Raw genomic sequence first — 26,659 nt, 5'->3', positions numbered from 1 at the left:
CTTGCCAACAGAGGGTAGGACTCTATACGAAAATCAGAGCCGGTTATCGCCGCGAAGCGGCGACGCGCGCGTAGCCGCCCACCGGCGACCTTAAACCGAGACTTTGGCCAATTGGAGATCTTCGGCCAATTGAATATTTTTGGTACTAGCGCGATTGATTTTTCATTTTGGTACAATTGGGACTGATTTATCATTTTGGTACTTGTGAATACCCACCGTTGTCTGATCTTTGATTTTCTTTTTGCTCGACATAACTGAACATGTCGGGTCCAATTCGAATTTCGATCCATTTTTTTTTGCGTTTTAGATCAGCATGCTAAGATGAGTATCAAGAATCTGAGATGGCTGTGTCTATTTCAAAGCTTAAGGACGCCAGTACTCTCAAACGTGTTCTGTTGCTCAATTTTTTTGTGGTGGCTCTACAATAACTACATATTCTACTTTGTAATATTTCCGCAGACAGATGTTTTACCTCAAAGTTTGCCGATTATTTGCTTAAATGGAATGTTTACGTTTGCTTCTTTGATGTGCTTGTTATCGTTTTTCCGATCGATAAGATCATCACCTGGAGTGTGTTCTAAAGATTACCGTTTTATTCTGGAAGAAAAAGTGAGTTATGCATCTGGTATCTCACCTTAACCGGTTTTCCTTTTTTCTAGAAATATCTTTCACACAACCGGTAGCAAGTGTATTGCAACCTGCTACTAGCTACCAGACTTTTTACCCGTATAAAAATTGTTCTCAAGATAAAATTAACCCTGCAAACGTGGCCGAAATGGTTTTCGAACGCATGATCCTTAAGACGAGAAGCCGACCACTGCTTCCTTTTTATCTCCGCTGAACAGTCCAGCTTGCCAAAATTTGAGTGTGTTCGCATCTCAAACCATCTCTCCCCATTCGAAATTTTTTCTCTAGGTTCTAGATTTATCAGCTCCGGTTCTGTAGAACTTTAATTTTCGCCGTTTTTATTTTTTACTCAAAAAATTCTATATTCAGCTAAACAGGTTGTGGTTCATATAACAGCTTATTGGCCAAATATTGCATCTGTTATCTGTCAAAATTATTTCTTCATGTTGATTGGTTTTCAATTTGAACAAGATTATAATTCAAATTTTTTTGAATAGCCCGAGCTGAGTTTTTTTTTCCACACGAGAACCTTTGGCGGAGCGTAAAATCTCATCGTACAAGAGCGACAGCCCACTAGAGTTTGTTAAAGATATCTTATTCCTCAACAGTGGTATACCTAATTCCTAATACCAGTATTCAGTATAGGAAAGGGGACAATTTCCAATGTTGAATTTTGTACTTTTTTTTGCATTTTTGACGACTAAAGTTCCAGTACTGATCACACGGGGTCACAAGGGCTCAATCTTCAAACAATTAGACAAGGTCGTTGCCAGTTGTTCCGGAAAATGCTTTTAAGCACTAAAAGGAGTCTGGAGGGGTTTACTCAAAGAAAAATGTAAATTAAATACGCGGTCATATAAGGTCATGTAAATGAAGGAGTTATATAGTATAGAAAAGTTCTTCTAGGGATTCAACTTCTCGGATTGTGCCCAGAATACAGGCGGAATTGGCAGTTTGAATAGCAATGGATATCCGTTGTTTTAAAAACATAGCCGCGCGTGGCTCTTTTGTGGCACTCAAAGTGGATTTTTTCTATGGTGATGTCTAGTATTCGTGTTGTAGCTACATCGATGTCTCCTTTGAACTTCTGATTGAATTGCAGAGATCGATTATGTTTGAGTGATAGAGAGAGAAAGAGAGTAAGAGAGTTTTCTATTATTGCAGTTCCCTCATGGTTTCTAGCGGCAAAACCGACTTAGAAGGGGAACCACCTGTTCCAGTGATAGCGTCTTTGTGCTGGTGTTGACACCTCCTCTCTGTATAGCACACTCAAGAGGGAGGTTTGGTGTGGAGAAAGAATGTCCTTTCTAGGGACCAGGTTTTTTTTGGCGTGTAGAGAACTGAGTGAAACTCCATGCCCGGTTTAAGCGAGCAGTTTTTAGTCAGTGGGGAGAACCGAAAAAAACTCCCGTGACGTGAGGTTATGAGTTAGGCTGCAGGTATTTGGTAATTTTTTTGGGAGTCTCCCATAAGCTCTCGATTGTAAGGGAGGTAGGGTGTAACCGGCAATTAACGAGATATTCGGCGGTGTGTGGTCGTATGTAACAGTTCGGCAGACGTCGAGTACATTGCTGTCCGGTCTGTGATGGTAACTATCTAGATGAGTTGAGTACCCGGATCTAAGTGGTGACAGTGTACATCTAGTTTTCCGGTTAAGCTTACTTTCGTTTTCTGATTTTATTGGTGGTATTCTGTCAAGTAGCTTTGATTTTTCGCTAAGTAATTTTTGTACATCTTATGCGAAGTTGTTTCATTCCTCTTAAATAATCATGCTTAGAGATGCTCTCCTGGTTTTCGATAAGCAGGTGTTCAATATCGGGCTTGAGCTTATGTTCAAAAGTGGATCTGATGTTGCGATGGAAACCTTTGTGGTTGACAGTATGATAGTCGGCTCTATGGTCTTGGTAGCAGCCGAGAAGAAACTGCTCTGAGTGCATTTCATTGTGTTTTCAAACCGGAATGTAGATTTTTGTTTCGTCGTGTAGATGTGTGATGTCAATCATTCGGAAACACCGTGTTGTTGTTCCTGGGAGGATAAAACTGAGCCGGTAGGATAAGTGTTGGGGATAAAACTGAGCCTTGAGGGACGCCTGTACAAACAATCCTAGCGTCCCTGAACATAGTATTTGATGGACGCCGACTAAGGTTGTTCGACAACCACTTGATTAGGCTTTCCGGTACGCTGGTGCGATAAAAGAGATCCAGGAGGGTGCAATGGCTGACCATGTCAGAAGCTTTTGATAAATCAACTGTGGCCAGAACTGTCCTATTTGGGCGCCTTTGTTGATCAAAACGGTGGCTGATAAAAAAAATTCAAGAGTAAAAAGTGGGATAATGGAATGCATCGAGTAAAAGCCATGCTGATGATCGGCTTTGGGTAGGGGAGTGTGGATCAAGGTTGTAAAATTTCGACTGCTAGGCTTAAAATCGGCACTAGGCGGTATGAGTCTGAACTGTTGGGATCTTCCTTTGCTTTAGTAAGAAATACCTCTAGAAATTTTCCTATTTTGGGAAATTTTGTTCAGAAAGAGGAAAAATAAAAATATCTTTTACAAAAGCGATTGCTATTGGTCCGATATTTTTAAAGTGGACTGTGCATAGACCATAAGGTTCTTATGCTTCTGATGGCTTTGCCGGTTTGATGTGTTCTAATTTTCGAGGGGGTAAAACGTAGTGATCCTTGACGCTAGTTTTAACGGCTTTTCTCTTAGTTGCTCTTTGAGATTTAACACTACTGGAAGTTTTCAATTTAGTATTTTGCACGTTAGAAGCATTTGCAATGTCAACCGGCCGAGAAAATAAACCTGCGATGTGCAAAACCAATCTGCCATTTAATGACCGGACCACTTTCCAGAACTTACTGGACGACGTATGGCGATTTAAAGTCTGGAGGAGTTCCCGCCATTCGTTTTTGTCTTGGGAAGTTTTGGCCATGGCTTCTTTGTTTACCACATTTAAAGCTGTTTTGAACTTAATGAGCAAGTTTCTTTGTTTCTTCTTCGAGAGCAGGAAAAAAGAAATGATGCCGGCCTGCGTGACGTGCTGTAGCAAGTATCGTGTCATGAAAGGTCCGATCTGTCTTGTTTGCATCGTGCTGCCTTTGTTTCTTTGCTACACTCAAGTCATTGATATAACTTTTTGTGTGTGCCTTTTGTAAATTGATAAAAGTTCTGTGGCGGAGCAAACGGTATGTTTTCTGCAATTGGAAGGGTAATTAAAAGTACGAGAAGGTCCGAGCCAAGCTTTAAAAATGTTTGCAATGAAAGATTTATTAAAATAGACGGCGAGGCCAGTGAAAGATCTGGGGATGATACTGACATGTTGCTATCGTATGGGAGCCTAGTTTGATGATGGTCGTTTTTTGGAGTAAAAGTGGATTCAATATCTTTGGCTCCGAGCCTGGCCTCACGGTGGTCTTTGGGGATATTGGAGAAGCAAAGAGGGGGAGTGGGCATTAGCGTCACCGAGGACGATACTGTTTTTTATCGGAAAAAAATAACATGGGTGCTTTAAAGCCTTTGGGGCAGCTAGAGCTGGGAGAGATGTAGAAATTTGTGATACGGAGAGTTTGGTTGATGGCCTTTACCAGTACATTGCGCCTCCAAAATTCCGTCTTCCACTGTTTAATGCTTCGTATAGAAGCGAGTTATGTATGGCAGTATGGAGTCCACCTCGCTCTCGGGTACGAGCCTTTTGAATTGTTGAATAGTTTGGGCCCAGCGAGGGAGTGCAATTTTTCAAGTTTCATTTTGTGTTTTGAAAAACCGCGATGTGTATCTGGTGTTCAAACAATAAGGCTGCATTTTCGAGTGTTTTCCCAGAGGTGCCATTCTTTTTTAATTATAGAATGTTCAGGGACGTGGTACTGAGAGGGTTTGCTTGGGTAATTGGGGCGTTCGTTGCATTACGCAGATCTGAGTCATGACGCAAATTTGGAGTTGGATTGGTTACAAGGAGAGGTGTTATCATTGGAAGGGAAATATTTGTTGGAGGGTGATTTTTTATGGGCTGGCGAGTAAGGTTAGTATTGTTAGTCCCTGGAGAAGGCAGTATATAGGATTCAGTACAAGAGGGTAGTAAAAATCTCTATTGTGCTCTTTGAGCCGTTTAAGACCAATATTTTTAAATTGGATATAACCACATACGTGGCATCAGACGCTTGCTTGGGCCGATAAAATTTTTTGTTTGCATGGGGATCAGGTGAAGCGTCTAGAGTTAGGGGTAATGAGGGCACGAAGAATGATTAAAATTCATAGACGGAGCGTTTGGACTGGCTTAGAAAGCTCCGAAACTGGAAACCCGGGTAGATAATCTTCGCGCACCCCTGTATGGGGACGGTTGGGTAGTGCCATTTGTGGCTGTATATACAGCGCGTTGAGTCCACCACTTGAAAGCGGCACTTCTGGACCCAGTTCAGGACACTTTTGTCAATTGCCTTGTAAGTTACTTTGAGTGTTTCTTTGGAGCAAGTTTTTTGTGATTTTGGAGTTTCTAGCAGGTCTTATTGCTATGTTCAGGGAAATTCAGTTGGTTGTCAGAAGTAACTCCTAGTTTCACAGGGTTGACTGTTGTGTGTAGTTTAGCATCAACGTTTACATTGGGTTCAAGGGAAAAATCAGTAGTGCATTTTGAAAAATAGATGTTGATTTGTCTTTTGATAAAGATAGATTTCTGATCTTAAGCCAGATGTTAAGGCTGTTTAGATTTGAACTCATTATTTCTGTGTAATATTTTTGTTAAGCGCTTGCGTTGTGAGGGTTATATCGTCTGCATTGCTCCTCATTTTTGCGATGTTATCATAGTTTGGTAGGGGCATTTGTCTATGTTGAGGTTAAATAGTACCGGGATAATACATCACCTTGTTTATTCTTCCTGAGTTTTGATTTGGTGTCTCTGAATTCTACACAAGTGTGCATTCCGCGCAGGTATGCAAGAATCCATCTTTTGGTTTTTTAAGTCTGAGCTGGCAATATTGTTGGGTAGATGGTAGTAATCAACAGTATCAAAAGCTGCAGTCAAGTCTAGTGCGACGATTAGTGTTTTTTGACATGATTTAGCCTGGTTGTTGTTGATCTTTCTTTCCTGAAGCCATAATAAACGCTAGTCTAGTGGTAATAAACGCTCTACCAGTTTTGCTACTGGAGAGAGCAATGCAATTGGTCGGTAACTCTTAGGTTGTTCACGATCTTTTCCCGGTTTAGCTAGGGATATGACTCTTGATACTTTCCAGTTTGCAGGTGTTATTGCATCACTCAATGGGAAGCTGATTAGCTTGCTGAGGTTTTTGATGGCTTGTAATAGACGGGGGCGAGGTTGTCAGGACCGAGCGCTTTGCTTTTATTACTAGACTTGATTGTATTTTCGACCATTTCAATTGAATATTTTACTTCTCTCAGTTCAAGTTGCTTGATTTAACGTGTAACTGCTCTCTCTTCTTTTTTTTGACGTCGTTAGGGTGTGGAGTGACAAGTTAGTTTAATTTGTTGCAGATATTTTTTGTGTTGTGAGTGGGCTCATTGTCAAAGATAATAGTTTTTTTTGGTCAACTGTGAAAGGATTATCGAACACTTAAGCAAAAACAAGAGGACTAGTCTTTGATTGTCCTTTTTCATTTGACCAGTTAAGTCTTATTGTTGCCGCTCGCTAGTCGACATTACCTAGAAACTCTATCCATTTTGATGTTTTGTTATATTCAACTAGTTTGTTGAACTTTCTTTTGAGTTTTTGGGTATCTCATTTATTTTTGGGTCTCTCGGATGTTGCTGTTGGAATCTGTCCCTTTGTTTTGAGAGTTTGAGAGCTTCCGTCGTGAAGTTCGGCTTCACATCCTTAATGCAACCTTGAGTTATGTCTAGATGTCGCGCCGCGTATTATTTTTCGAAAGGTTTTATCGCCTTGGATATTTGATTTAGGCAAAGCCAATTTGTGGAATGCTTTTTTAGTACCCGCCCAAAAGCTTTCCAGCCTGTTTTTAAAAGTTTTATGCAGGCTTTCGAGATTGTTTTTTTTAATAGTTTTTATTGTAGAATTTCTTGATTGCTTGCTAGGCATATATCATGTAAAATTATGGTGTTAATTTTGCGGGTGGGGCTGTGTTCTGTGAGTACGACAGTCTGAAGCGTCCATTTCTTCTGCTAGTTGTAAGTCGCGTGGGTCAGGTAATAGTTCGGAGAACCATATCGCATTATAGGCGTTGATGTCACCTAAATTAAGCGCATCTGTGTTCGTTGGTAGGTTTAGAAGTGACTGAGTAACCGGGCTGCAACCTGAATGTGGCAGGATATAGGTGTTATTCATTAGTTTTAGTTTTAATTGTTTGTTGCTCTGAGGGGATCTTTCTGTGGGAGTTAAGTGTCTGGTATTTGATGCCATTCTTGATAAGGATTGCAAGTCCGCCTCATTTGCGGCGGTTTGTTGGTCTGTTTTGTGCGACGATTTGCTATCCATTAGGTGACTTTTGTTATTTGGAAAGAAATGTTTTTTTTTTGTAGCGCTGCAGTTTTGAAGTCAGTTGCTGCCATGTGATAGATTATATCGCCTAGTTTAGGTCTGAGACTGTTTGCGCTGAGTTGAAGTACTCTAAGTTGATGCTCTATTTTGGATAATGTTGGTTCTTGTTTGTTACCGGTATCAGTGAGGTTTATTTTGCAGAAGTGACAGATCCCGTTAAAAAATGCGTGACCATTGATTGATAAATAAAAGAATTGAAGGTGAATCCATCACCCAAAATGAAACCAGAAACTGTATTGGTTAAAGGCGAATTTTCTGTGACATATGCTGCAGTTAGTTGTGCCAGGGTTTCGTTCTATTCCGCTTCGGAAAAGTAGGCTGAGAACTAGAAGCCCAGCCAGTAACAAGAACGTGAGGAGGTAGGCTGGTTTTGGCTGCTGGTCTAGTATTCATCGTTGTCATAAACTCGATATGCCCTCGCGCATTATTTTGCGAAGTTGCCTATTTCCGATGCAGAGGGGTACCTGCCCAAATGATAACAACTTCCGGTCTACTAGAGCGAATGACTGTACAAAAGCTTCAAATCCCGTGAGTGTACAAATAATTTTCAATGATATAATTTTGATAAAACGGCAGAGAAATTTCAGAAGATCAATTTTTTTTCGAATAAAAGCTTGTGTAACTGGTGGTATGGTTTTCTGAAAACTCACTGAAACCGGCTCATCTGCAATGTATCTTATAAAGTTCGACTTCACCTCCTCAATGCAACCTTGTGGTATGTATAGATGCCGCGCCGCGTATTATTTTTCGAAAGGTTTTTATCGCCGTTGATCTTTCATTTAGGCAAAACTAATTTGATGGATGCTTTTTTAGTCTTCCCAAAAGCTTTTCCAGCCAGGTTTTAAAAAAATATGTAGGTTTTCTTGATTGTTCTTTAAAAAAAATTTGTAGGTTTTTGATTGCCTTGCTAGGCTTATGTCAGAAAAAATTATGGTGTTAATTTTGCCGGTGGGGGTGTGTTCTTTGTGTACGACAGTCTGAAGCGTCCATTTCTTCTGCTAGTTTTAAGCCGCGTGGGTCAGGTAGTAGTTCGGAGAACCATATCGCATTATAGGCGTTGATGTCACCTAAATTAAGCGCATATGTGTTCGTTGGTAGGTTTTGAAGTGACTCCGAGTAACCGGGCTGCAACCTGAGTATGGCAGGATATAGGTGTTAGTTATTAGTTTTAGTTATTATTTTAATTGTTTGTTGCTCTGAGGGGATAGTTCTGTGGGGATAGCTCTGAGTTCAAGTGTCTTGTGTTTGATGTCATTCTTGATAATGAGTGCAAGTCTGCCTCATTTGCCGCGATTTGTTGGTCTGTTTTGTGTGACGATTTGGTATCCATTAGGTGGCTTCAGTTAATTGGTAAGGCTTATTTGTTGTATCGCCGCAATTTTGTTGTCAGTTGTTGCCATGTGATGGAATGTTTTGCCTTATTTAAGTCTGAGACCGTTTGCGCTGAGTTGAAGTATTCTTAGTTGATGCTCCAATTTGGATGGGGTTGGTTGTTGTTTGTTACAGGTATCAGTGAGTTTTATTTTGCAGAAGTCATAGTTCCCTCTAAAAAATGTGTGACCATTGATAGATATAAGCATATATGTGTATCATTCCCCGAGTTGACACCAGAAACTGTATTGGTCAAGGGCGATTTTTTTGTGACATATGCTGCAGTTACAGGGTCTTTCAGTTAGAATGGTTTTTTAAAACGTCTTTAACTTTTAAATGGAACATTGGATTTAACTGATTCTTTTTACATTTATTATATAACAGATTAAGATTTTTGAACACGTACATAAGAGTTATACTAATTTTGAACACGTGGGAAACTTTACAGCTGGAAAATCACACGTCTAACAAAATATGTTTGCCCAGGCTGAGTAAGCATATGCAGTTAGCGTTTTCTACCGTGTTTGAATGTTAGCCTTTTACTGTTGATCAAAAGAAACACATTATTTGCTTATTTGCAAGACTTGACAATCCAACCTTAGTACGCCGGCAATATATCCAGGACTTCAATGTCACACCTCTTGAAAGCACAAGAATGAAAAGTCATCATTTTTCTCGTGTATGGGGAAAATTTCAAGAAGATTATCAAGCACCCCATGCGACTTCCAATCGCAAAGGAACGGGAATAACGCAATATATCAATGCTAAGAACCGTGTTAAAGCTAACTTCCAAAGAAACCCTACCCACTCAATCAGTAAAGCCGCAGCGAACCTTGGATACTCAAAAACAACAACATAGAGGATCGCGAAAGAGCTAAAATTAAAGCCATTTAAGATTATTGAAACCCAGAAAGTATCCCCAGTCAAATACCAAATGCGACACATTTTTTGCCTTTGGTTTATCAACATGCTCAATTTGACAACCGATTTTGCCTCGATTGTCATTTTCTCCGATGAAAAATGGTGGGTCCTGGCCCTTGTAAATCCCCGAGAAATATTGCAGTGCAAATATCAAGGCAAGAAAAAGGCTGTGCTGGGTGGGGGTGCTTGAAGGTACTTTATTGGGCCCATTCTGGTTCGTTGATGCAAGAAACAATCCGGTCACTTTGAAACAGCAGACGTATCTTGACATGTTGCAGTCTAAATTCTAGCCAATTCTTCCAAGAGGATTATAAGCAGGAGGAGTGCGATTCCTTGGCCACCTCAAAGCCCGGACTTGAATCCATTGGATTTTTGGCTGTGGGGTCATTTGGGTAAAATGATATTTGATGCCAGCCCCCAGACAGTCCCAAATCTTATGCAAACTGTGGAGAACGCTTGTGAAACAATAACTCCGGCGCAGGCAGTGAAAGCAGCATCAAATTTTGAAAAGTGGTTACATCTTTGTATTAAAGAAAATGGCGGACATTTCCAGCAATTATTATAACTCTTATGTACGTGTTCAAAAATCTTAATCTGTTATATAATAAATGTAAAAAGAATCAGTTAAATCCAATGTTCCATTTAAAAGGTATAGACGTTTCAAAAAAACCATTCTAACTGAAAGACCCTGTAGTTGGCCCAGGGTTTTGTTCTATTCCACTTCGGAATAGTAGGCTGAGAACTAGAAGCGCAGCCAGTAACAAGAACGTGAGGAGGTAGGTTGGTTTTGGCTGCTGGTCTAATATTCATCGTTGCCATAAACTCGATATGCCCTCGCGCATTATTTTGCGAAGTTGCCTTTTTCCGATGTAGAGGGGTACTTTTTCCCCTAATACTAATTTTTTCTTGCCTGCTAGAGCGAGCGACAGTACAAATACTTCAAATTCCGTGAGTGTACAAATAATTGTCAATGATATGATATTTATAAAAGGGCAGAGAACTTTGAGAAAATCAAAATTTGTCGAATAATAGCTTTTGTAACTGTGGATGTATGTTTTTTTGAAAACTTGTTGAAACCGGCTCATCTGGAGTATATCATAAAAAGTTTGAATAAAACATGCTGGAGGGTCAGTTTGTTTCGCAGAGTTTTCTAGTAAAATTGTATTTTCAAATTTGTGGCAAATTGCCAGCGGCAATTGCTTGATATTGATGCAAAATTCATTTTGCCAGGACTTATAACAAGGCTAAAACGTCAAGTATTACTGTATGAAATTTTTAGCAAGTAATTGAATTTAGTCGAAATTTTTTTTCTGTGCCTTGATACCACTTTTTAAATAATAGGGTTCAAATAAGATATATCACATGAACACAACTGATGTTTATTTGGGGTTTTGCTTTAAAAACACATCATCAGCCAAAATCATTTTTGTTGCAACTAGACTTGTTATCTGGCTCATACAGTGCTGATTTAAATTATCCGGACTAAAGGAATAAAATCTGAAATTTCAAACGCTTTTTTTTTTAAAAATTGGGTTGATGTCGGACAATTAGTGATGAAGACCAATTTGTTTTGCAAACTACTCGCCGAAAAATTGACCCCAAAAACGATCATTTTTAGCTCTTTTTTCAATCAAAAATTACTTAGAACCTATTGGTTCATTTACTGACAAAATTATTTCACTGCCAGCCTCTTATGTAGCCCAGCAAATATTCAGGAGGGTGTAATCTCCAAAAGTTAGCGTAAAAGGATTTAAAAATGATTTATTTGATTTAAAAAATGGGCGTTTTATAAAGTAAAAATGACATTTTTTGGCTATCATTCAAAAATAAATATGTTTATACAAAGCTGAAAAAATTATACATCTCTTAATATTTGTTGGGCTAAATAAGAGGCTTGTAGTGATAGTTTTGCCAGTAAGTGAACTAATAGGTTTTGAGTTATTTTTGATTGACCAAACAAAGCCAAAAATAATCGTTTTTGGGGTAAATTTGCAAAATAAACTAATTCCACTATATAATTCTGTTAAAAATTTGAGCAAAATCGGTCTTCATCCTTTTTTGTCTAATATCAACCCAATTTGAGAAAAAATTGTTTGAAATTTGACTCATTTTGTCCGAAATATTTAAATCAGCACTATATTAAAGCTTTTGGAGTCGAGGTTTTTACGGACATTTACTAGCCGGTCAAGTCAACCTTGAATTACTTAACAATAATTCCGTAGTGGGTTTTTCAGTTGTTTATCCTTTACAAGGCTTAATATTCCGCTTCAAGTGTCTTATGGTTTTGCTTGTTGTTTTATAAGGAAAGAAGCTACTGCGATAAGTGTCACATCTACCGACCTAGAAGAACGCATCATTGTCGAGTCTGTGGAGTATGTAAGTTCAACGGATCAATATTTCCTTTTTGTTGCTTCCCTTCTCAAATAAATTTTTGTTGCAATTTTTGTCAAAGGCCTGAGTACAAACTTGTTTTTTATTTTTAAGAGTCGGTGAACGTAGTGAGGACTCTTATTTGGGTCCTGATGATTTTTTTTCGCGGCTTGTCTTTTGATTTTCTTTTTAAGTTCAGTACATTTCCTTTGTTAAAAGGCGGCAGGCAAATTCGACTATCCAACAGCAAAATTGTAAAGGTCACACTAAAAATGTGATCGATTTCTAATTTCGAAAGTAGACTTTAATTTTCAGATATTCCTACGGAATTAAAACTTTACCTATTGATCCAGTTTTCTCAAATTGAGTCCAAAAATGTCATTCATAAATTTTTTGTGAAAATCAAAGACTTATAAGCTCACAATTTTTACTTTGAAATTCTAAGATTTTTTTAAAAAAAAAACAATTCCGTTTTTTTCTTTTTCCTTGCGTTCATTGACTTTTTCAACTGTATGTTGGCTATTTTTTACACTTGCCAGTTCAATGTTCCTGTAACCGGAACTAGATTTTTTATTAAACAGTTCTTCTATATTTTAAAATTACAATTGCTATCCCGATTGGTTCCCAAGCTTATTACGCCGTGTTTTTAGCCCCCTTTTTCTTAACCCCCTCTCATATAACCCGGAAATTAGATAACCCCACTACAATTTAACCCCTTTTTAATACCAATATTTAGAATCAAATTGAAACTTACTTGAAAGGGTTTCGGAAACATATCGTCGGTAAACATCAAAGCTTCAATTGCCAAAAATTTTGCGAACCAAACTGAATTAACCTGCACGCTGCTAAATGCATTTTAGATTTGAACAGAAATGACCTTGCCGATAGTCAAGACTTTGATATGAAATTGAAAACGAATCCGATCGACATGATTCAAATTAGTTACCAAAACTGATTAGATTTTTTTCAAAACTGAACTCGATCTTGAAATAATTCCTGCCAATAAAAGTAATTGGCTGAATTCAAATGAAAATGGAATGAGAACTGGTTGTGACCAAAAATTTGATCTAAGTGGTCCATTTTAAATAAGTAAAACTTATCTATTTTTTCGAACCATCTTATGTTTGTCAACTTTTTTTTTGTATTGTCGGCATACAACTCAATGTCTGAAGGGGTGGCCAGCCCCTAGTCCCAACCTAGCGTCACAACCTAAGGAGCGATTGTTCCGGGATTAAATTGCTAGAGACAGCGTTTTTCAAATGCGAGTCAAGTCAATGCGTTTTTTACGGCTCCGAGAAGCTGCAATGAGACGTCTTTTCTCAAAAAAGTTGACAAACAAAGTTTTAAATTGAAAACATATACAAAGAACAAATATTCAACTCGAGGTCGCCATAGCGCGAAGAATTGCAAATCCGTTTATATTCTGCACTTTTTTTCTTGAGCACCCGGTAGTTTTTCTTTTTTGTAAATTGGTTCCCACTCGAGGCGTTATAGAAATTAAGTTTTTGGACGGAAGCGTCTTTTTGCTAATTTGCCATCACTTTCCATTTACTGGGATGCGATCCAGTGAAGTATGACTGTATGCCATAATGCCAGCCCCCTGCATCATTTGTTGTTCTGGATAAACGCGATGATGCCGCATCCCACTGTCAAATCTTAAGATTTTTTTGAAGTGTTCGGGTATTTCGAAACTTCTGGTTGCTGGTGAGACTGGTAAGACTTCTTCTCGTTGCTTGCGCTCTCGTTGTGCGGTGCGAACTAAATATTCTTTGGTTGGTAGGGCTAGTTGAGTGGCAATGTCGTCTGTTATGGGCTGAATTGCGGTTGCGACGGTTGGGATATTACTACCGCTCAGATCCTTGATATTTTTCAAAACTAGTCGAGCATCAGGTTCGCCCGTGGAAATGTCGTGATTATGTTCACCCCTCATTTCAATAAAATTTTCTCTATCCGTAATTGCTGTTGCGCGGCATTTGTTTTTGCGTTTAAGATAATACTCATGGCCTGATACCACTAGTATTTGTTTGTCTTTCGAAGATAAAGTAAAATGGAAAGACGCTCCGAACATTATATCTGATAGAGTGGTATAACAAGGGTAAAGAAATAGGCTATTTGATTTTTCAATAAAACTCACAAACGTCTTGTGTTGCCTTCAATTAGCACCATGTAGGTTATCTGTTTTAAACGCCTGATTGAGAGATTATTTCTTAAGCTAATCGAAATGCAATTATTTTTCAGCGACTAATGCATGAAGTGAATTAAGAATGGCTTCTGGCCTCAAATAGTACACCTAATTGGAATACTACTAGGAGTGTAAAAGGACTTAATAAAAGGAGTTAATTTGAAACAAATTATCGTCATTAAAAGGGGGTTAAATTGTTGTGGGGTTATCTTGTTACGGGGTTATAAAGTAGGGGGTGTAAACATAGGGGGTTAAAGAGTGGGACACCATCCCGATTACCCCAGCTTTTTTCTCTAGGAAAAATTGGTTCACGCTCAAGTCTGCTATTTAGCTTTTTGGTTTTTGATTTCTCTTTTAGTTCAATTAATATTCATTTGTTAAACAAGAAGTATAATATGCTCTCCAATAACAAAGTGCAAATGATGTGAAAAAAATTAAATGGACTCCTTTAAAGAGATCTCAGTGGAACAAAAGTTCTCTATTGGTCCAATTCTCTCAAAATAGTCTAAATAGGTTACTTCTATGAAAAAATTGTGATGTAAAAGATTCTTGAAAGTCAAAGAGCTGTAACGATATATATAGTTTTTCCTCAAAATTGGAAAGATAAAAAGCGCTACAAAAATCGAACTGTCTGTTGGCTAATTTCAATAGTTTTTGTTTACAATTTTGTGAAGCTCTGCTTCGCCTGTCTAAATCCAATGTGAAGGATCACGAATAGATAGGAAAATTTTTAAAATTTGCCTTTAAAAATATATTACGTTAAGTTCTCTTAACTAGAGATATGGCACTTTGGCATGTCTCGGCTATTGCATCCAAGACTAAATAGCCGGAAAGTTCACATTTTCTCAAGTTGAAAGACTTTTACTGGGACATAATTAGTTCGCTGAAACTGTACTTGTTTTTGCTTTTCTCAAGTGCGTACGTTAATTATCTGTTCGTGATTTTCATATGCTGATTTTTACTTATGCAGTCCGTCGTCTTTTCATTCTTTGAGTTTATTTTGTTTTTATGGATCTAGGTATCCGACAATTCGACCATCACTGCTTGTGGATCAAAAACTGCGTGGGAGAAGACAACAAATGGATATTCTCTCTCCTCATATTCTACGCCACAGCTCTCACCGTTTTAATGTTCTGTGCGCTTATTTATTACTACTACGATCGATGGGGCAAATCTGATGACGACGAAGACGATGGTTGGGATGACTGGAACCTTGAAGAGGAAGAAAAGACGTATTTCAATTCCTTAAAACAAGTTCCCTTCATTCTTCTACAGCTACAATTTGTCAGTAAGTTAACCAAGCATGTTCTTGTGCTTGTAAATTATAAGTGGTTCCTTTTTTTTCTGGGCTTATCTTTGTGCGACAAACACTTGCTTCTCACGGTCGATTTTGTAAGGTCTTTAAAGACAAAATATAAGGGCGCGTGCTGCTTGAAAAAGTATCAGTTTTTTGGGGGGAAACTATTTTCTTATTCAGTTCGATTTTTTCATGTCAGCTTTAATCACTTTTTTCATGTCAGTTTTGATCTCTGTCTTTTAGCCTCCATATTCAGCTAGATGTCTTTGGGCATAATTTTTATCGTACGATATGTTTACACAAGCAAAGCTTGTGTTATAGTATGAACTCTTTTTTTTTCAACCAAATATTGTTGCGACGCAAATGTTGCGACAAAATGTGTTCCTTTTGAATGCTCAGTTTGATCAATAACCAGCTATTAAGTACAGCCAATGCTAAGGATATTAACACAGACGGATCAACCGTACAGTTTCCCCCCTCCCAAATTGATTTAAAGGGGGGGGGGGGGAGAAAATGGATTTTTTAAGAAATAACTTGGATATTTCTTAGATTTATAGAAAATTGAGTTCATTTAGAGAAAATTGATTTAAAAAAAGTTAGCTTAGATTATTAACAGCATTCAACTGGAATCTCACATAAAAATTGTGATGACTAATTTTATGTGCGCGTTTATTCGAAATGCATACATACTGAATTAATTTTCAATTTTAATACGCGGCTTGGCGGTAAATGCTACAGTTAGTCACTTAGGGGGGAGATTTTAATGAACTTTTTCGTATACTAGCTAAAATGCCTCCGCTCTATAAAGTGATGCATGTTAATTGGTAAATTTCTTTTTTTTTTTCAAATTGACTGGTACTGCTAATGCGTCATAATTGGCTTACGTCACTTAGCAATTATGTAGACTCATAATTGGGGTGCGTGACTTTAGAGATTTTGTAGAGTCAAAGTTTTACTCATTCAGTTTTTCCCTGTAGCGTTATCGGCCATATTTTTGCTTGTGTATGCGAAGTGCAACTTCGTGCCTCTGTGTATAAAGTGTCTTAATATTTTTTTTTCTTATTTTAAATTGGCTCAAATGCATCTTTCTATAAGGTTTGTTTAACTCTTGTGTCAACGAAGTCATACACTATCAATAGTTGTAATACTACCATGCGCTTTGAATTTTTCTTCGGTTAAGTAGCTTTCTTTCCATAACCAACCAACACATAAATTACTCAACGTAAGGTGAGCAGTGATTCAACTTTTTTATTTAAAAGCTTTGTAATTTTTCCGACCATTGAATATTGGGAGTAAATTTGTATTCGGCTGTGTTTTAGTTTTTGTTCCGACCATTGAAAATATTTTTTTTGGTTGTTTTGGTTTTTCAAATAATTTTTCTTCAAAAATTGTTTTTCATTTAGCTTATTTGTTGAATTTTTTTCCTTGTCTCCGGTTTTTTTTGTTCAGCTCTTTTATCACACCACGCCAAAAAAACGACACTAATTTTAATGTTTTATTTTTGTTTTTATTTGTTTGTCGGAATATTTTGTACCATTGCACCGTAACCGGCTATCCTTGTTTTCCACGCAAAATCAGGTAACACAAAAAATCATCAGACTGGGTTGAGTGATATATGAGTTCGAAACACAATGAACAGTTTCAAAAAATATTCCCCAGTGACGAGAAAAACCGGTTTGAAAGTTTTTGTTTTTCGTCTTAATTCGACCGAACAAAGCGAGCGAATATAGCTTGTTTTAAAGGCTTCAAAGCTTACAATAGGTTAATTCAATTGGTAAATACCTAGTTTTACTCGAGTAACGTTAACTTTTTGATTATTTAAGCGCCTCAGAAATTTTTTTTGATTTTTAATGTTTTTTTCTCGTTTTTCTACAAATTTTTTTATCTGCTTATTTAATTTTGAATGTCCAATATGCCTAACCTCTAGTTTTCCGTTCAGCTCATTTTATCACACCATGCTGAAAAAAATAACAACAGTTTGAAAAACTTTTTTGTATTTTTTAAGACTATGGTCGGAACATTCTGAGCTACTTGCACCGTTTATCCTTGTTTTATTTAGGATCTTGTGACGTTTCCATGCCTGCAATTTTTGTTGTATGTTGCTGATGTTTGCGTAGTTGAGCTCTGCCTCTTAAACTGACTTACATAATTATTTTTCCCTATTTTCGCTGATTTAGTCTCCTGCTAAACCGGTTGTGATAGGGGATGAAATTGTTACAGGCTTTTTGCACAAATTTGACATTTCGAACCGTAAATTTTGTTGTTTTTTATCTTAATTGTTATTTTAACGCGTATCAGCTCAATTCATATTTTGTGGGTCTCTGCTGTGGTATTCTGAGCTACATCTGCTTGGAATATTGAAGTTTTCAGGTTGCTTTGAAAAAAGTTATGTTCAGCGATGAAAATGTTTTTTTTTGCTGATTTAATTTGATCAAATATTTTTTACGAAAAAAAAGTTTCAACCGTCTGGTTGGTATTGCACAATTTAAATTGTTCAAAGCTATAATAGAATTTCTTGTGAAATTTTATTGAAAATAGTCATTTACAGCGCTAAAATAGTTAGTTATTTTCAACGAATGCAATTACTTGAACCAGTAGTGGATTTGGATTATTTTGAGATATCTATTTTGGGCTGACTGACGTTAAAATTTTTCTAAAGGTGCCGTCGGTGCCAATCTATACTAATTTTGAGAGGGGAGCGCGCGCCGAAAAAAACGCGATTTTTTAGTCGAAAATTTCCAAAAAAACGCCTAAAACGTTTTTTTTGGCCTTTTTCAAAAATTTTCTTGCGGCGCAGAAATTTCATCAAAGTAGAGTCTTTATAGTGGTTTGGGAGAGCTCAGATAATCAATTTGGTCGACCTAAAAAAAGGTCGACAAAATTTTCAATTTTTTTTTTTGAAAATCCGCCCCCTTCTCGAGAAATTTCTAGATCCGCTCCTGACTTGAACCAAACAAATTAAATATGTAGGGCAAGTTTGGAATCTTGAAATAGCTACCAGAACCACCAAAAATTCCATAATTTTTTCCGTTTCAAAAAAATTAATTTACCACATTACAACAAAACTAGATTTCAAGCTCTGCTTCAATTATGTGTTTTTCTATTTTGTTTCAGCCGGTTTTTCTGTCTGCATTACCCAATTTTTCTGCCAAAGAACTCACATGGTAAGAACTGGTTTAACTGGCTTTCAAGTCGCAATAAACAAAGACCGCCTACCAAAGGTGAAACCCACGCAAAGCTTGTTCGATTCTCTCTCGGAACTTTTCGGAACGAGCAATGTACTTCTGTGGTTACTGGGTCCAGTTAGAAGTTACAAGCCTCGAGTTCAACTGTTCTATCATAACGATGAAAAATAATCACTCATTCTGTAAAAAAAACTTCATAAAAAAAGCTGCAATATGATAATTGTAAATATTGTTTATAGATAATTTGTTGTTGATATTTGTAAATACATGTGTAAGTTTTTATATATGAAAAAAGATTTATATGAATTCAAATTTTGCTAATCCTTCATTTTCAAATGTATTCAATATTCGATTTTCTTTGCACTTGCCATTAGCAAGCGTTATCAAATCGCAACATTGGACATTTTTCAACTGAACTTTTTTTCCACGTCTACAGTCTATAGAATCATCAAATATTTTTGTGTTCTCCGTGTTCAAGAGTCGATGAGCGTAGCTCAGGCCGTGATGATTTCTTTTTTTTTCAGGAATAGTCTTGAAATTTGTTCAGGCTCACATTTGATTTTTCTCTTTCAGTTTGTTTCTTTGGTTAAAATTATCCGTGCTTAACTTCTTCTTGCTTCAAGTTCTTGCCGCAACGTGTGATTTTAAATTTTTTTCCTTGAAACTTTAAAGTAATTTTTCTGTTAACTTGCTTTCATTGACTCTTTTCCAACTCTCTGATGTCTATGTTTATGCTTGCGATAAGCAAGCGTTATTGCGCAAGCAAAGCTTGTGTGATAGTATGAACTCTCTTTTTTTTAACCTAAGTTGCAAATATTGTTGGACGCAAATATTGTTGCGACAAAATGTGTTCATTTTGAAAATGTTCATTTTGACCAATAACCAGCTTTTAAGTAAAGCCAATGCTAAGGATATTACCACACCATTATATTATAAATAGCACTTTAGCTTCAAGGAATCATGGATCAGTAGCGTCGAGGTAGGGAAGGAGACCCGCGAAAAAATAAGAGTGTTCGAACATGGGCAGGATCGGATGTTATCAATGGAATTTTTCGTATACTAATTAAAGTTTGAAGGCAAGGAATACGCATGGGACGACAAATGTCCCGTGTTCGAATCTGACGAGGACCTGATTTGTTTTCAAACGGTAAATATTCCGTTTCGAAGAAATTGTCAGCTTAGTATTTGTCTGCTTATGCTTTGTCGGCTTAGTTGCCACATCTTAGATTTTTTTTTGCTGTATGCAGTTTTTATTGTAGGTGCGTTTTATGATTTCGTTTACTCCTGCAATTTGTTATTCTACTAGCGTTGACTTCGTATAATTTCTTTTTCGTTTTTCGCTTAAAAATTTTTTCGGCTTAATGATTTCGGCTTAATTTTTATTGGCTTAGTAACCAAATTTTTGCGTCTTTCGAGGGAACTATAATTTAAATGCTTTGCTCCGGAAACTCTTAGAGTTAAAAACATTGTTCAAATTTATAGTTGAAAGTGTTTCTTGACAACAATTTTGTTTTCGCTCGATAATTGTTTTTGAATTTTCCTTAAACGCCGTCGAATGTGTTTTTGAACGTATTTTCAGCAAATAGAACATCTTTCTAGACAACGTTTTGGAGCTTAGTTTTGATATAATCGAAAAGTTTTTTTTGTTTTCTCAGGACTTAGTGGCTATCCTTCAGTTCCAGTGGCTGAGGATCTATTAAACCATTTTCTAAACCTTTGAAAGGGTTCAAGAAAAAACAAGTTTGAGAGATCTCACCTGGAATCATGGGCAAATCTAGGATTTTATCGTGGGGGGGAGGGGGTGGATTTTCAAAAAAATTTTGAAAATATGTCGACCTTTTTTTTAGGTCAACCCAATTGATATTCTGTCTGATCTCTCCCAAAGCACTCTAAAGACCCTGTTTCGGCCAAAATTTCAGCGACGCAGGCAAAATTTTGAAAAAACAGCTCTGTTCCCTTTCGCCAAAACAAGTCTGCCGATTCTAAGAAAATTTTTAAAATGGAAAAACTTATTTTGGGAGCTCCCTTGCCCATGCAAAGTAAATTTTCCCTAATTTGAACAGGATTCTTTTTTTGTTTTTGATGAACCGCTATGGGCTTGGGAAAAATTCAGTTTTTGAGAGTTTGAACTTTTTTTCGTATTTCCCCCTTTTTTCAGGAGGCTGCCAAATCTGAATTAAAGGTTCAATTGAAAGAGTTGATTATACGGACCATCACCGCATAAGCCCTAGAGTCAGCGATTTATTCTTCATACTGATGCGGAAACCGCTATGGATTTGGGATTGTCTAATTTTCGACTTTTGTCTCACTTTTTGGACTTTGTCCATTTTTATCCAAAACTACCCTGTCAATTTTGAAGTTCAAGTTCAATCGAATGAACGGGTTGTAAGATTTTCAGCTGCATCACTGGATGCTCCTTTAGTTTCTTGATAGTCCCTTTTGGACGTGGCAAGTGTCCAGTGTTGGACACATTGAACCACATTTTTCGGACTTTTCAAAACAACCCTGGCAAATCTGAGATCAAGGGTTCAATTAAAAGAACAGATTATAGGGAGCTGTCCAGCATAATTGTTAAAACGTAACTTTGGTAAAAGATCTCCATGGATTTGAAAAAAAAATTTCAATGGACTTGGAAAACTTTTTTAGCTCGTCCACTAGCGTTAATGAAGAGTGTAAATAAACATTTAAAACCAGAGAGATTTTGTACAGTTCCTCTAGAAAAAAGTTTGGTGTGATTAAATTTTGCTTGATTTTTAGGGGGCTTTTTTCTTTCTTAAAAAAATCGTATTTTTTCTAAATTTCAAAGGGGGTCGATGTTTTACTATAAAGAAATAGTCGGAAGGAGTAAGGAAATTACTGAAGTCGACAGATTTTTTTTCCGGTAAATATTTAGCCTAAAAAAATTGTTGAAGTTTTCTTAATTTTCAGCCAACAGACAAAGTTTGAATATTTTTATTTCAAGTTTTTTTTCAAAATAATTCTCATTTCTCTGCAAAATATGTAATTTAACCCATTCCATCCAAATTTAATGCAAACAACTTTCGTTCTAGATAAAAAATTCGGTGGTCTAATTATCTATCGATAAACTGAAGATATAACCACGTTCGCATTCATTTTTTATTTTTCTTTATTTTTGATGCGGCGCTATATAATTATTTCAAAAACTATTCTGCTTGAGTTTCAAATGTATACCAAATGTTTTTGTAGTTTTCCGGAAACAAATTTTTTCTTCAAAACTAAGAAGACTATCTCATATTGAATTTTTGTTTGGATACGTAAGAGACTCACTTTGGCCTCGTTGTGTCACCAATGGATCGGGTAGTTTTTGTGCAGTTTTTAAATGACTAAAAAAGCAAAAATGATCGACTGAAGGGTAAATTTTGGGCCCGAATTTATCAAAGTAAACTGCGCCAAAAAAATTCTGCTTTTTAAGTGGCTTATCTTAATCTTTTCTGTCTACAGTCAACCCAGTTTAAGAAAAACGTGTTTTAAAGATATTCTTCTTGCTTCTTTCTCGTTTCTTGCAGAGCTTCACCTGTGTCAATGATTGTCCTTTTTTGTTTAAAAAACGTGCAGAAAATGAAATATGGCACTTATCAGTATACAGCAACAGTTTTAGCTAGCAAATAGGCCGAACAAGCGATTGAAGGAATCGATTTTCAATTTGATTGCTAGAATTTCCAAAACGATAATTAAGTTTGAAGGTCGAATGAAAATAACATTATTTCATAATTTAAAGCCAATAAACTTTTGCTTTAGCACAAGTTTTTCCATTGCCTAACTATCTTTTTTTTGAGTAATAGAAACCAAAGTTCTATTTAGTTGGTTTTTATCTCTTGACTAGGATGCATAAAAAATTGCGCGAGAATCGCTGTTAAGACATGTCGGGACAATTTTTTTGTCTACTCTGCTTTGGCTCGAAATTTTCGAGAGGTTGATGTCGAACTTAAACCCGAAAAAACTGATTAAAAAAGCAAGTTCATGTCTATCTTGAGAAACATTTTTTTTTTTTCAATTAAAACATAGACAAACAAATTTTAATTGCCGAAATATGTAAATTTTTTGAAATAGTGAACGTTGAAACAATGTTAAGAAGCGTATTTTGGAGACATTGCTTGTGAGAGTCTGGTTGCATCCACAGACTATTTACGGCTGACAGACAGACAGAAATGGATCTTGTTAAATATTTCCCCCTATTTCGATTTTCAGAAATTCAACTTTGGCGGCCCCATTTTCAATAGCTTTAAAACAATTTTCAGAAAATATATATGTTTAAAATTTATACGTGGGTATTTTAAAAATAGTGAGTAATACAAATACGAATGCGCGAAAATGAAAACTTAGTTGTTAACATTTTTGAAATGCATATTTTATACAGAAATGGTTGTCAAAAATAATATGCATAATGCATAGGGGGGGGGGGGATGGAATAGTTAACAAGGTCCAAAAAGGGGGGGGGGGGTAAATAGTTAACAAGATCCACATAAACAAAGCTAACGCGATTTTCAGAATTTTTTTTTGGTTGCAATGTTTTTCAAGGTAAATAGCTTAACCGTTTTTTACTTAGCTGCTGTAGGTTTTTTCAGTCTGAAAACAGTTTTTTTAAACGTAATTTTAATTTTGAAGTTAATAAAGAATTTTAATTTTCTGGCAACATTTATTGTTGGTCTAAATATTTTTTCTTTTTAAGGAATTCATGAATACGTTATCCAAAAAGGCAGAAAAAAAACACCACAAAGTTGATGATTTGAGGTAGTTAAAATTAAAGAGAATGCTTGCGCTTGAGATTAGCAAGCGTTATCAAACTGGAGCTTAGAAACGTTTCGGTAATCAAATTGTTTAACATTGCTGGGTTTGTATCGGGTTTTGCAGCGAAGAAATGAATTAAGATGTTAAGCTTAACATAGCAGCCTAAGCGACATTGGTATTGCGACAGACGTCAAATATGAATGCGCGAATAGAAGCCACTTGATATCAAAGTAATCATCATATATTTATTAAAATAAGTTATCAATTTTATTTTAACGGTAAGTTTACGCAAAACCAAAGCATAGAGAGCACTTTTTCAAGCGGAGAAAGTACTTATTTATTTATGAAACTTTGCAACAACCGCAATGTTGTCGGAATGCAAATCGTGCTCGATTTCTTCCAAATCTTACCCAAGAAAAATTATTTTCACTTTTTTCTTGCAAGTTTCTTACAAGGTTTGAATTCATTATGCATGAATTCAGCAAAATGGATTTGCTTTTCATTTGCAAGAAATATAGATTATACATTCTACTACAAAAAATATTTGAATTTTTTCTGTACTTATTTCTGTTCTGGTGTGATCAGTGCTTTTAAAATTTTCGCAGCGGCGATTGCTGGTTTTGCCTATGAAAATTGCACGAGTGCATGCAAAATTAATGGAAAGTAGGCTTAAAGGTTTATACATCGTTTTTAAAAAATTTCCAAAAAGGGAAAGACTTAAAACTTGGAAAAAAGTGTAAGTAATCAGATATGCCGCTAACTAACCCCAATAAAAGGATTTTTGAAAACAAACATGCTCAGTTATTATATGAGCAGTTTTGCTGAATTCAATCTTAATTTATATTTTTAGGGAACTTTTTTGAAGATTTCATAGCTGCCAATAGTGTTTCAGAGTAATTTTAAAGTGAGTCGACCTGAAAAGGAAGTTATCCTTGGGGGGGGGGGGGGCAAGAGTGGCAGGTGTTCGAAACGCTGAGAGGAAGATGTACGATCTCTCCCTAAATCCACAACCGATCCTAATAAGCGCAACTATTTAGTAATTTCTAACAAATGGAGTACACGGATGATAACAACGGTGAGATGAACTGCCACAACGTCACTGCTTCGAGGGCAATAATGACGGTCACTTTCTTCTTAGGGTGGGCGGGATTGGCTCTGAATCTTCTCTCTTTCTGTATGTGGAGTCAGTATGAAGGGAAAATTGCCATGCATATTTATTTGCAAGGTATGTTTCTTTTTTTAGAGTTCCCAGACTACGGGCAGATGATAATGACTAAGTAAGTTAAAGGTTCTCAGGTATTATACTTAATTATTATAGCTTGTTAAAATTTTGAAAAATCGATTTTCAAAGATGAGTTTTGATACTCTTCATTTTCACCTGGAAAATTGTTTGTTTCTCAAATCGAATTTTTAAGATTTTCCAGTTAGTAACAGTCGTGCGATTAGCAAACTTTATCAAATTGCAATATATGTTTTTTCCCAGTTAACATTTTGAAATTGAAAAATTTATCGTTTGTCCGCTTAATTTTCATCGGCTTTTTTCCACAACATAGAATTTTTCAAAAATGATTGAAAGGAAGTTACAATAGTTGGAAAGTTTTTTGATTTCGTCATGTAAGCTAGTGTTTTACATAACATTCTATTTATTGTTCCGACTTTCGATACGAAAGTAACGGAATATTTGTGCTCGGGGTGGGTTTTTTTTCTTCAGACAAATTTCGACTTTTTAACCAGCCATTTTTGACGGAATCTTTTTATATCATTCGAAAGGTATTGTTGTCCTGAGCTCAAATTTGAAAAGATATTTTACCTGTGATGATTTTCGTAAAGTTATGGGGGTTTAAAGATTTCCATTATGATCAATTTGAGACAATTAACGCGCGATATATTTGGCGCTATTAACGCGTAAGTGGAGATTTAATCCATGTTAGAAATCGTTCCAAATTGGTTGAAAGAAGCTTATTTGCCATAATTGATTTGTTACATGGAGCGAAATCTATCCTTTTGTACTTTATATGGCGTGTGGGGGGATAATTTTCATTAAAAATTTTAAATTTTAGAAAATTTTTTTTCTCATTTTGTTCTATTTCATTGACTTTTTAATGTTAATACTGCTCCATAAACCTTGAAGGGCAGTCGGAAAATTCAGGACTTCGCCCTGATACGAGCAGTCTTGTTACTTTTTTGTCTCAAATGTTTATTCGGATTGAATAGTTCGGCCTAATTTTCATAATTTTTGCACCTTATACTGCTGCTTGAAGGTCAAAAACAACGTTATTTTGTTTTGTCAACTTCAGAAGGTGGGGTCTAAAAACTTCGACTATAGCCTCTGTTTTCCTAAGACCATTGTGATTTGACCCAACGGGCGTGTGCCTAATCACTTCTGGATTCGTTTGTTTTTCGTTTTTGTTTTATGTATTGATGATGTAGTTTTTGTTGCTCATTAGGCTTGTCTCCTTGTGTTGTATTGAAAGAGGTGCGAAGCTCTTCTTCATCTTGTCATTAATTTGAAGCTTTGAAAATAAGTTGATTAATTTATTAGAGGCAAAAAATTAAATTCAGAAATCCATAATTATAGAAATCAATATTTGAAATTGAAATTATACTTTTTCTGTTGCTTCGAATTCTATAAAAGCATTTTAAATATCAGGATGCGTTTGAAAAAATGTGAAATTTCAAAGGCTTTGCAGTATTCTACGCGCATAAACTAGAATCAATATATAAATCAAAAACATTTAACCACAAAGAACAAACAAACCCAGAATAAAAATTGATCTGTAGATTTGAAATGTCAACAAGACTGCTCGTATCAAGGCAAAGCCCTGAATGTTCCGACTGCCTTTTAAGGTTTATGGAGCAGTAATAACATGAAAAAATTGAATGTAAAAAAGAAGATAAAATGAAAAAGACTTTTTTTAGAAAAAAGTTGAGATTTTTTGTGAAAATCACCCCCCCCCCCCCCCTCCCACACGTCATATAAAGTACAAAGTGATAAATTTCGCTTCTAGTAACAAATCAATTATGGCAAACAAGCTTCCTTCAACCAACTTGGAACGATTTCTAAGACGGATTAAATCTACGCTTACGCGTTAATAGCGCGAAATATATCGCGCGTTAATTGTCCCAAATTGGCCAAAATGGCAATCTTTAAACCCCTATAACTTTACGAAAAACGATCACAGGTGAAATATCTTTTCTAATTTGAGCTCAAGACAACAATAGCTTTGAATTATATAAAAAAAATTCCGTCGAAAATGGCTAGTTAAAAAGTCGAAATTTGTCTGAAGAAAAAAAACCACCCGAGCACAAATATTCCGTTACTTTCGTATCGAAAGTCGGGACAAAAAGGGGCGTAAAATTGTCCTAAAAAAAGCAGCGAAATTGCTAACCGGAAAAAAGCTCCAATCAGGGCAAGTGATTAGTTGTACATAAAAAACCAAATTTGTT

The 26,659-nt window shown here is 36.3% G+C and overlaps 1 long non-coding RNA gene across 1 annotated transcript; it reads left to right on the top strand.

Annotated features, from left to right (window-relative positions):
• Window positions 1–310: 310 nt before the first annotated feature.
• Window positions 311–18,729, top strand: LOC134854761 (uncharacterized). Its single transcript, XR_010164431.1, has 4 exons — window positions 311–609; window positions 11,733–11,805; window positions 15,000–15,269; window positions 18,393–18,729. It is a non-coding gene; the product is annotated as an uncharacterized LOC134854761 (long non-coding RNA).
• Window positions 18,730–26,659: the final 7,930 nt, after the last annotated feature.

The sequence above is a fragment of the Symsagittifera roscoffensis genome, chromosome 1 (genome assembly GCF_963678635.1).
Source record: "Symsagittifera roscoffensis chromosome 1, txSymRosc1.1, whole genome shotgun sequence".
In the NCBI taxonomy this organism is placed as follows: Eukaryota; Metazoa; Xenacoelomorpha; order Acoela; family Convolutidae; genus Symsagittifera; species Symsagittifera roscoffensis.
The sequence above is the reverse complement of the archived record's forward strand: the minus strand, read 5'-3'. Positions and strand labels throughout refer to the sequence as shown.